Source organism: Crocodylus siamensis, chromosome 2 (assembly GCF_052110815.1).
Source record: "Crocodylus siamensis isolate JL-2025a chromosome 2, ASM5211081v1, whole genome shotgun sequence".
NCBI classification, from domain to species: Eukaryota; Metazoa; Chordata; order Crocodylia; family Crocodylidae; genus Crocodylus; species Crocodylus siamensis.
The window spans coordinates 17,270,710-17,281,391 of record NC_143396.1 but is presented as its reverse complement, the minus strand read 5'-3'; the positions used below and the strand labels follow the sequence as shown (position 1 = coordinate 17,281,391).

General features: G+C 47.5%; 1 long non-coding RNA gene across 1 annotated transcript; it reads left to right on the top strand.

Annotated features, from left to right (window-relative positions):
- LOC149870007 (uncharacterized) lies at positions 1 to 10,017 on the top strand. The gene is made up of 3 exons (XR_016440414.1): positions 1 to 215; positions 7,210 to 7,306; positions 9,846 to 10,017. It is a non-coding gene; the product is annotated as an uncharacterized LOC149870007 (long non-coding RNA).
- The last annotated feature ends 665 nt before the right edge of the window (positions 10,018 to 10,682 follow it).

The following is a 10,682-nucleotide window of genomic DNA, read 5'->3' as shown; positions in this document are numbered from 1 at the left end:
CATTTTGGAACTAAGAGTTCTAGTTTTTTGTATGTTAAATTGCATTTGGTGTTTTTCTCTGTTTTCTGTAAGACGTCACGAGATGTGCATTGCGGAGACCAACTGGAGGCTACAGGAATGGTGCTTCGAGGCGGGCTTTGGCTTCCTCAGCCATGACCGGCACATCGTGATGAGAGACATGCTGGGATGGGATGGGCTCCACCTTTCCCCTAAAGGTAAGCGTGTGTTCTCTTCCAGGTTGGTGAACCTCCTTCGGCGGGCTTTAAACTAGGCTCGTCGGGGGAGGGGGAAGATGAGGGCGGAGGAGACGATGAACTACCAGGCCCAGCAACAGCCAGCGAGCCCAGACCAATGGTCAAAAGGGAGAAACAGGTAAGCGATGGGGGACGGGGCATTGCTGAGACTAGGGGGTCAGTGGGCACAACCGTTGAAGGCCTCAAATGCCTCTACACGAATGCTCGAAGTATGGGGAAGAAGCAGGAGGAACTCGCCCTCCTCCTAGCTGTCACCAGCCCTGACATAGTAGGGATCACAGAAACGTGGTGGGACTCATCGCATGACTGGGCGGTGAGTGTCAAGGGCTACAGGCTATACAGGAAGGACAGGATAGGAAGGAAAGGTGGAGGAGTAGCACTCTACATCAAGGAGGAATATACTTCCTCGTTAATTAGCAAGGGGGTAGAGGGGGGGCACTCTGAGGTGCTCTGGGTTAGAGTAAAAGGCAGTCCAGGGGAGAGAGACTTAACGGTGGGAGTCTACTATAGACCCCCCAACCAGGGAGAAGAGCTCGACCAGGAATTCTTAGGTCAGCTTACAGAGGCAGTGAGGGCTAAGGATGTGGTCATCATGGGGGACCTGAACTTCCCAGACATCTGCTGGGAGGAGCAGTCAGCCAAGTCTGATCGCTCACGTCGGTTCTTAGCCAGAGTGCAGGACCTCCATCTAACCCAGGAGGTGCACAGTCCCACCAGGGGAGACGCCTTGTTGGACCTGGTGCTGGCCACGGGTGATGACCTGGTGAGGGGGCTGCGGGTGATGGGCCACCTGGGAGACAGCGATCATCGCTTGCTGGAATTCACCATCCAGCGTAAGGTGGAAAAGGGCTGCAGCAAGGCAACAGCCCTAGACTTTAGGAGGGCTGACTTCACCAAGCTAAGGAGGATCGTTGAGGAAGCGCTGAGGACCCAGAGGGGAAGGGAATCGGATGTCAAAGGTGAGTGGTTGCTCCTTAAGGAGACGATCCTCCATGCCCAAAGGGAGGTAATCCCAACAAGGGTCAAAGGGAGCAGGAGGGCACATAAACCCCCATGGCTCACTAAGAGCATCCGGGAATGTCTCCTTGCTAAAAGGGAGGCATATACCCAATGGAGAGATGGGGTCATCGCCAAGAAGGACTATGTTACAGTCGCCCGAGGATGTAGGGGGGCAGTCAGGAGGGCCAAGGCAGAGTTGGAGATAGGACTAGCTTCCCGGATTAAGGACAATAAGAAGTCCTTCTTCAAATACATAGGGGGTAAAAAGAGGGTCCCGGGTAATGTGGGGCCCCTGCAGGACACGATGGGCAACTTAGTCATCACGCCAGATGACAAAGCTAACATATTTAACGATTTCTTTGCCTCTGTCTTCCTAAGTAGGGACCAGTTCAGCCACCTCCCTGCTGGGCCCCCCTCGGGCCCCGAGAGAGACACGCCTGGGCCAAGGGTTAGCGAGGAGTTAGTTAGGGTACTTCTGGAGAGGCTGGACGTGTTCAAGTCCGCTGGTCCGGACGATCTCCACCCTAGGGTTCTACAGGAACTGGCCGAGGTCATTGCGGGACCCCTGGCGCGGCTCTATGAGCACTCGTGGTGCTCTGGTGAGGTGCCGGAGGACTGGAAGAGGGCCAATGTGGTCCCTATCTTCAAAAAGGGAAAAAAAGAGGACCCGGGAAATTACAGGCCAGTTAGTCTGACCTCAATCCCGGGTAAGCTCTTTGAAAAAATTATCCTGGCACACATCCAGGAGGGCCTTGCGGGGGAATGCATGCTCAGGGGCAACCAACATGGGTTCATCAGTGGCAGGTCTTGTCAGACCAACCTGGTGGCCTTTTACGATCAGGTCACCAAATCATTAGACGCAGGGGTTGCTGTGGATGTAGTCTTTTTGGACTTCCGGAAGGCTTTCGACACTGTCTCTCACCCTGTCCTCATCAAAAAGCTGGGAGACTGTGGTGTCGATGCCCACACGGTCAAATGGGTCGCCAACTGGTTGGAGGGCCGCACCCAGAGGGCGGTAGTGGATGGGTTCTTCTCGACCTGGAAGGACGTGGGCAGTGGGGTTCCACAGGGCTCGGTCCTCGGGCCCGCACTGTTCAACATCTTCATCAGTGACTTGGATGAGGGGGTAGAAAGCACCCTGTTCAAGTTTGCTGATGACACTAAGATGTGGGGGGATGTGGGTGCACTAGAAGGGTGCAATAGGCTACAAACTGACCTTGACAGGTTGCAACGGTGGGCGGATGAGAATAGGATGGGGTTTAACACTGATAAGTGCAAGGTGTTGCACATGGGGAGGAAGAACCGGCACCACACTTACAGGTTGGGGAACTCCCCTCTTGCCAGCACGGGGACGGAAAAGGATCTTGGAGTCGTCATTGACTCCACGATGAACATGGGCCGGCAGTGTGGGGAGGCAGTCAAGAAGGCCAACCGTACCCTGTCATGCATCCACAGATGCATCTCGAGCAGGTCCAGGGAGGTGATCCTCCCCCTCTATGCGGCACTGGTCAGGCCGCAGCTGGAGTACTGCGTCCAGTTCTGGACGCCACACTTCAAGAGGGACGTGGACAATATGGAAAGAGTTCAGAGGAGGGCCACTCGTATGATCAGGGGTCAGCAGGGCAGGCCTTATGAGGAGAGGCTACGGGACCTGAACCTGTTTAGCCTCCACAAGAGAAGGTTAAGGGGGGACCTTGTGGCCTGCTACAAACTGGTCAGGGGGGATCAGCAGGTATTGGGGGAGTCCCTGTTCCCCCGTGCGCTGCCAGGAGTGACCAGGAATAATGGTCACAAACTGGCGGAGGGTAAGTTTAGATTAGATATTAGGAGGCGCTACTTCACAGTCAGGGCGGCTAGGGCCTGGAACCAGCTTCCAGGGGAAGTGGTGCAGGCTCCTAGCCTGGGGATTTTTAAAAGGAAGTTAGATGAGCACCTTGCCGGGGTCATCTGACTCCGGTGCTCTTTCCTGCTAAGGCAGGGGGTCGGACTGGATGATCTACCTAGGTCCCTTCCGACTCTAGCTACTATGAAACTATGAATCTGTCTTTTGTGTTTACGCTGCTTGTGAGGTGGGGGTTTTTGTTTATGTGGGACACTCTAGTAATTCATTTAGTATTTCCCAGGTGGTCTGAGTGGGGGCTCGAGCCAAGGAAAAATACATTTAGTACCACGAAAGATGTGTGCCCCTGGCACCTGGGTGCGGGGCACAGTGGCGACAGGAGCGCAGCGGTGGTGGCAAGAGCATGGTGGCAGTAAGCAGGAGCTCCTGCAGACGCTGCCGGCTCTGGTGGCGGTGGGGCGTGGCGAGTGCTGACCAGGGTTTGGCGACCACCTGCAGATGCCGCTGGTGATTGCTGACCGCCTGCAGATGCTGCCGGCGGTGTTGGCGGTGGCGGGGAAGGGGGAGGAGGGTGTGTGGTGAGCGGTGACTGCCCACAGGCGCCACCGACACTGTCAGCAGTGCCTTTTTGTAGGGGGTGCACCACCACACTCAGGGGGTGCACATGCGCCTGTGTACACCCCCTATGCATTGCCCCTGTTTAGTACCCCAAAACTGAACCTGGCCATTGTTGCAGCTGACCAGTGCCCGGCAGAAGGGTTATTCCAGTGAAGGATTATCCCAATGAGGAGGACAAATTAATGACAGGATCAGGTATCTTTAATGCAACCTGTTTGCCTGAACACAGGAAGACTGAATTTCCATACTCGTATAGTCCCTAACCTGTTTCAGCAGGAACCTTAACCTAAAGACCCCTCTCTAGGCTTTTCTCTGGAGACCAGCCTACAGGGCTATCCCTAGGGGGTGAATTGGGGTGACCACCCTAGGCCCGCTTTGGGGGGGCCCCACAGAGCGGGGCAGAGGAGCAGCGGTGCAGAGCTGGGCGCAGCAGTGGCTCCACATCCAGCTGCTTGCTACCCCCTCCCCGATGGTGGCAGCAGCTTCTTCGCATCCAGGATTGGAGCAGGGGTGGGGCCCCACATGGGCTGATTTGCCTCCGGTCCCACACCCTGCTTGGGTTGTCTCTACCAGCAGAGCTTATTCAGGCTGTCTAGAAGCTTCCTTCTTCATTTGTTTCTGCATAATGTCCCATTTTTTCTCCTTTTAAGCTTTCTCTTATCCAGTTAACCCAGCCAAAACCACTCTATCAAAGTACATACCTTTGGTTCAGACAGAAACAGGTGCTTAGCTGGCTGCTATAGCTCTCGTACAAAAAGAGAGGTGTACTCTTAAAATTCTTAAAAGCATCTTCATCTATATTATATATGAGTCTTGTAGTTTTATTGCAATGAACTCGTAATACTTGTGAGTAGCAAAGCTGAATTTGATGAATTATAAAGCATTTTATTTAAGTGCCTAGGTCTGGAGCATGCTTGGGTATGTATGCCTCAGCTGTCTTAATGCTTCTGTGTAGGGGAAAAGGTATTTTATTTTTGGTAAATTCTGACACACAGGCAATTTTTCCAGCTCATCTCCAATTAGCTCATCCCCCTTTATTGCATTAGTTTCAAGCATAGCACTAGGAGAGAAACATTGTTTTTTATTAGCAAATATGATGATGACATTTTGATGGAGTTACCAACTGGATAGCTACCATGTTCATGCTGCATACAAATGAGCACTTGTGGATGAGATGGTGGCATTAATCTAGCAATGATGATGGCATACCAACCTTTTAGATCATTGATCTTCAGAATAATGGACTTAATTGAAAAATATCTTCCATAGTGCACAGTATGTGGAGCAACGTGACTACATGAAATGTGAATTTCCTCTTGAAAGTATGTGGTAAGAAATGTCATATAAATCGATCAGTGATGATTAGGCTGTTGCAGAAACATTTATTGACTGGTAGGTAAGGGTGATTTTTCTTTTTTGTTGCAGAAATGTTCTTGCCCTTTTTTGCAGTAATTGAAAATAAAGTTTCTTTGGGACTGGAAAACTTCAGACTAAATCAGTAGGCAGTTTTTAATTTATGCCACAAACTTCATATTATTTGAACATAGTTTCCATGTTAATTTTCCTTTTAAAGAAGGAAAAGAAGCCCTCCTGGTTTTGGGCACAAGAAAGAAAGAAAAAGAACAAGAGGAGTAGGATTTAATAGAGAGAAGGAAACCTGAAGTAAGGGATAAAAATGAGAGAAGGGCTAACATATTGTTAATTTCTAATCCTTTCCTGGTCTTGATTTGACTGCTACTGTTTACACTGACAAATGTCTGCTCTGTTAGAAAGTTTGTCTCTATTTAGATCTGGTTTCTTGGCAAAAGCCTGTTGTGGAGACAGAGCCCGCTGGCAAAATTCAAATCCTGCTCTGGGTTTGGACTTTGAGTGCCCCACATTATGAACGTGTGCTGATGCAGAGTTTGATGTGAGAACAGATCTCATAAAAATAAGAGTAACAATTTATCACAGCGCCTTACCCAAGCCAGCCACAATGTCCACACACATCTGCATTATAGACTTCATAGATTTCATAGACATCAGGGCTGGAAGGGACCTCGGGAGATCATCGAGTCCAGAAGTTTCTTTAGTGGCTATTGCTCCTACCAGGAAAATTAGACAACGTTTTGGTGACTGTTTAGCTTTTTGCAATGGATTCACGCACGTGGTAGCTGACAACATCTCTTGCAGCTGTTGCATTCAACTTGCCACACGTAACTATCTGGCTGATGCTTAAAGCGGTTCATTTCTCTGGAGGCCACCAAAATCACAGACATATACTCATTAGATGGCACAAAAGGTGTATTTGCAAATAGGGTCAGAGCAGAGTCAAAAACTCAGATTACTCTGAACCCACCAAGGAATTTTGCAGGCTGTATTTATCTTTTTCCTCCTGGGCACGTGTGCAGAAACAGGAACTCTTACAGCTCACTTCCATTTCATACAAGCATACTATGGTTACATCACTACATACATCGCATGTATAGTATAATTAACTACTTAAGTATGCAGGGCGGAGATGTAAATATGCATCAGCTAATTAAGCATGCTCAGAGACTACTATAGGTCACCAAGAGTTTAAACCCCCGCCTTCCAAGGACAGTCAGTTGAATTCCAGCTTCTGTTATCTGTATGAGAAAGGCTAGGGAGAAGCTGGGGGAGAGTCTGCGATTTAGTATAAGAAAAGCTGTGGCAAGGCTAGGAAAGGAACAAAGTCCTTGGCAGTGTTTCTTTCTTATCGGGTGCAAGATGCAAGCTGTGCATTTCTAACAATACTCCATTTCTAACAATATTCCATTTCTAACATGGCTCCCCTGAAACCACGCTGCTTTCGTGTTCCTCACTCCGGGAGTGTTCCCAGAACCTCTCTTCAGCAACTGCTACGCCACGAGAGCAGCCATCTTCTGTTGTCCGTACTATAGATCTACCCTTTTTTATCAATAGGGAACTACCAAAATCGCGATTTCGTGGGCAATGCCCGCTTTTGCAGGCAATGCGGGATTTTGCAAAATCTGAAGGAAAAAAACCACCTTACTGAAAATAAAATGCTGGTTCTCCAGAGGGAGCCAGCAGTCCTCAGGGTGCTGTGGCATCCTGCCGGGGCAGGGAAGTGGGGAGAAGGGTCTGCTCACTCAAAGGGCTGCTGGCAAGATGGCTGCCCCCTCTGCCCCTTGCCACAGATTGGTGAGGGGCGGAGCCATGTGACAGACAGCCCTTGCAGCCAGTCAGTGGCAAAGGGAGGGGCTATATGGCAAGCAGCCCTGTGGTGGATCAGTAGTGAGGGGCAGGGCCGCTGGGGCTTGTGGCCAATCAGAGGCATGGGGAGGGCCACTGTGCTCCAGGTGCAAGCAGCCTGTGTTGTGCCCGTGCATTGCCAGGGACTGCCCCTAATTGAGTATGTTCCTACTTATGGGACCTTGAAGGAGCAAAGGACTCAGGCTCAGCTTAACTTTAAACACATGACTTATCCTCTTAGCTTCAATGCAGCCTTTTCACTGATTTCTTCTTTGTTGCCAGTTATTTGCTGCTGTTCACTTTCCAAAGAAAGGCTCCTTGGACTGATGAACTGGAAGCAGAGCTCCTTTTATGAGATCCTCAACCCACGAAGATTCAGGTACAATTTATCAGGCGTTATTAGAGTAACTTTAGGTAGGTTCAACTCAACTGCCTATTAATGGGCCTCTGGCTGTCACTGTACAAAGCAACAGGGGCTGTATTACCTTTAGATAAGGATCAGACTGCAATTGGCAGTTCAGGTTCAAGGCTAAATGAAGAAATATGCTTTGAATTTGGATCTGACAACACCAAAGTTTTGTGATATGTTCTCATAAGATTCCAACCTTAAAATGGCCCAGATCCCACGTAGTGAGCTGGAATTACAAAATTTCCTGACATCTACATTCCAGGAGGTTTTTAGCTACACCTACACCTCGAACCAGAAAATAGCTGCTCTCTCCTTTTGGATATGCGCTGAAGAAAAAACAAAATAGGATCTCCGACATGTAGGAGGATCCTTGATTCAAGATCCCAGTTTTAATACTCTAAAGAAATTGTTATTATATAGACTGGGTTCTTTATAATGGATGGTGAAGCTCCTTTGTTTTACCTGAAACACAGTGAAAGCAAGCTGGAAAAAAAGGGCGAATACAAATATAACTAAAACATGATTGCCTGCTTCCAGATATTGTGACAGAGCGCCTCAATTTCATGCTAGTGAAATGTATTTAAACATGAATATCAATTTGAGCCCTCAGTTCTGATCACGCTAGATGACTCTTAACAGCCATGACCAACCTCTCCTCAAATCATTACCATTCGTATAGCCACAAAAGGCAAACTTGATGAGAGAATGAGAAGCTAGTAGGGTCTCAGGCTAAGCATACAACGGTGGGATAGCTATAAATGAACCTTTTCAACCATAAATTACATGTGGCCAGTAATTCCCTTTTCTCTCTTTCCCTCCCCCCACCCCCTTCCACTCTGAAAACCTCAGGACAAAGGCTTGCCTCTCTGAAGGATGCCTTTCTGGAGGATTAAGCAGCTTTTGTTGACAAAATACAAATTACAACTCCTTTACTTAGTGTCCCGCCTTCTCAGCTGGGCTCCAGTCCCTGAGGGACAGGCTCTATTACCCCTGTGTAGATGAAGAGCTCAGAATGGGCAGATGTAATTATTAACACCATTCAATGGGGTGTCTTTCTGAATTATCAATTAAAAATCTCTACTGTTTTTCCTTGCACTAAATAGAATGCTGATGCCAGTTAATCTATTGCCCAATGCAGCTTTATATGCATATTTAAACAGCGTGCTTCTTTGCTTTTTATTCCAAGGGCAGTGTGGGGTGAGAAGGACTCCCGCGAGGCTGCACAAAGAGCCCCTGTCATTCGTTTGAGACAAAATTCTTTGGAAAAATATTGTCGCCTTCCACCCTTGCAAACAGGTCCCGTAGAGATAGCCAAACAGGCAAGATGTGCCCAATAGCTCATAAGATGACAAACAAGCCTTCAGTAGTCATATACCAAAGTGGATCTAGACAACTCTCTCAATGCGTCCCCATTAAAATGCATAGTTCGCTTTAGAGCATTCATAGGCAGCAGACACACGAGCTCAGACTAAAAACAGAATTTAAACAGCGTGATTAAAATGAAACAACCGTGGAGAAGTGGTGCCAAAAGCTGTCATTTCTGGGCTGAAGGAAGAGCATGATGAATCAATGTTTTGAGGACAGGGAATGGATTAATTGTAAGGAGGATTCAGAAGAACTAAAGTCAGCATGCTGTTAATTGCACTCCTTCAATCTGCCTGCTAAAGTTTGAAATCCTGAGATTGCATTCTTTCTTGGAAACCTGCTAACATAACCCGGGCTAGTTCAGGAATCCAAAATTATGGACAATTATGTGAAAATGGGGAGAAAATTGTGCCAAAATGGGGTTTTTTTGTGTGTTCTGAGACACTAAAGTTTCTGTCCCTGTTGGATCGTTTTGGTAAAAAAAAGATGACTGGTGTTAATTCTTCCGACACCGAGAATTATTTAATGTTGAGAGGTCAAATCCTTGGTAGAGCATTATTCTTAATGAGCTGTCTTCATTTACGGGATTGGGCCTACTGATTCTTCACTGGAATAAACATTTCCTAAATTTTGAGAGACAAAGCACGGCTCTTCCAGCCATGAAAGATGCATTTTTAAGGATGAATTACTTCTGATTTACATGAGATCAGAATTTGGCTTAACGTGTGTGTGTATGTGTGTGTGTGTGTGTGTGTGTGCACGCACCTGTCTGTGTATGTGTGTATTTTGCTGTTTTACTCTCAAATAATGTTCCCATCTGTGATTAAGGGCCATGGTCATTTTAGCTACTGTACTGAAGCTTTTACATGTTTGTTTGAAAGACAGCACACAGAGGGGACTGCCACTTACGGGTTTTGAATGCAAAAACTATGCACAACTTTGGGTGCAGGGAAAATGCAGCGTCAGATTAAGAAGTAATGGCTGCAAACTGGAAAGTCTTATGGGCTGGACATGCGCCTTCAGCAGTTTAGGAGCTTATTTTATTAGCACTTAAGGCCCAGAGGTAGCATTGAACTCTTGACATGTTGGATCCGTTCCATCCATTGGCTAATACAATCCCTGTTCTCTTCTCCTCCCTTTCCAGAATCATGATTATTTACTGGACGATACCTGGACTCTTGTGTTGTTTGTGTTATTCCAACCCCCGCTATATAAAAACTTTCTGACCATAATGTATGTGTGAGTGCTTTTAAGCCACATTGCTCAACTCAGAAGACTTTATCCAAGATGAATAGCAACTGAACTGGATCCAATTTTTTTATGCAGTATGTGCCCTTTACTTACTCCATCATTTATATCTCACTCCATTTAAAATATTCACAGTTTGTTTTCAATGCTCCCTGGCTGGGCTTCAATCTGGGTTTAACAAACGTTAGACGTTATAGTCACTTGCATATTTCAGTTTTTGTTCTGAACAAAAAAAAAATTGCCTGCACAGCGATTTAAATAACATGTTCACGTCTTTTATTTTTTTGTTTTAAATGCCTTCATCTCTTGGCCTTATAAGGTGCAGACTGTCTTGCACTGAACTCTAGCTGGGTGGCCGAAGTCAGCCAACAGCCCCACAAGTTCATCCCATTAAAGTCACTATGTTTACATCTTATTTCAACAAACCAACCTGGATTTTAAGGCAGGAAAAAATGGGGGAAGATCCACTGAAGGTCCATTTGCAACATTGAGCTCTGAATTTCATATTGAAAGGGCATCAGCCTAATTCTTCCCATAGACTGCAGAACAGAAGCTTGCTGGCTTGATTGCTAAGAGTGCATTTCCATGACTGGTGAGGGTTGCTCTTCGTCTTACCTCAGGGGTGGGCCTGTGGGCCACAGGGAGTTTTGCTGAGCTGTCACAGGCTGGGTCAGCACCCCCCTCGCCACCACCCCCACCAGCACAATAGCTCACCAAAACTGTCTATGTGGGC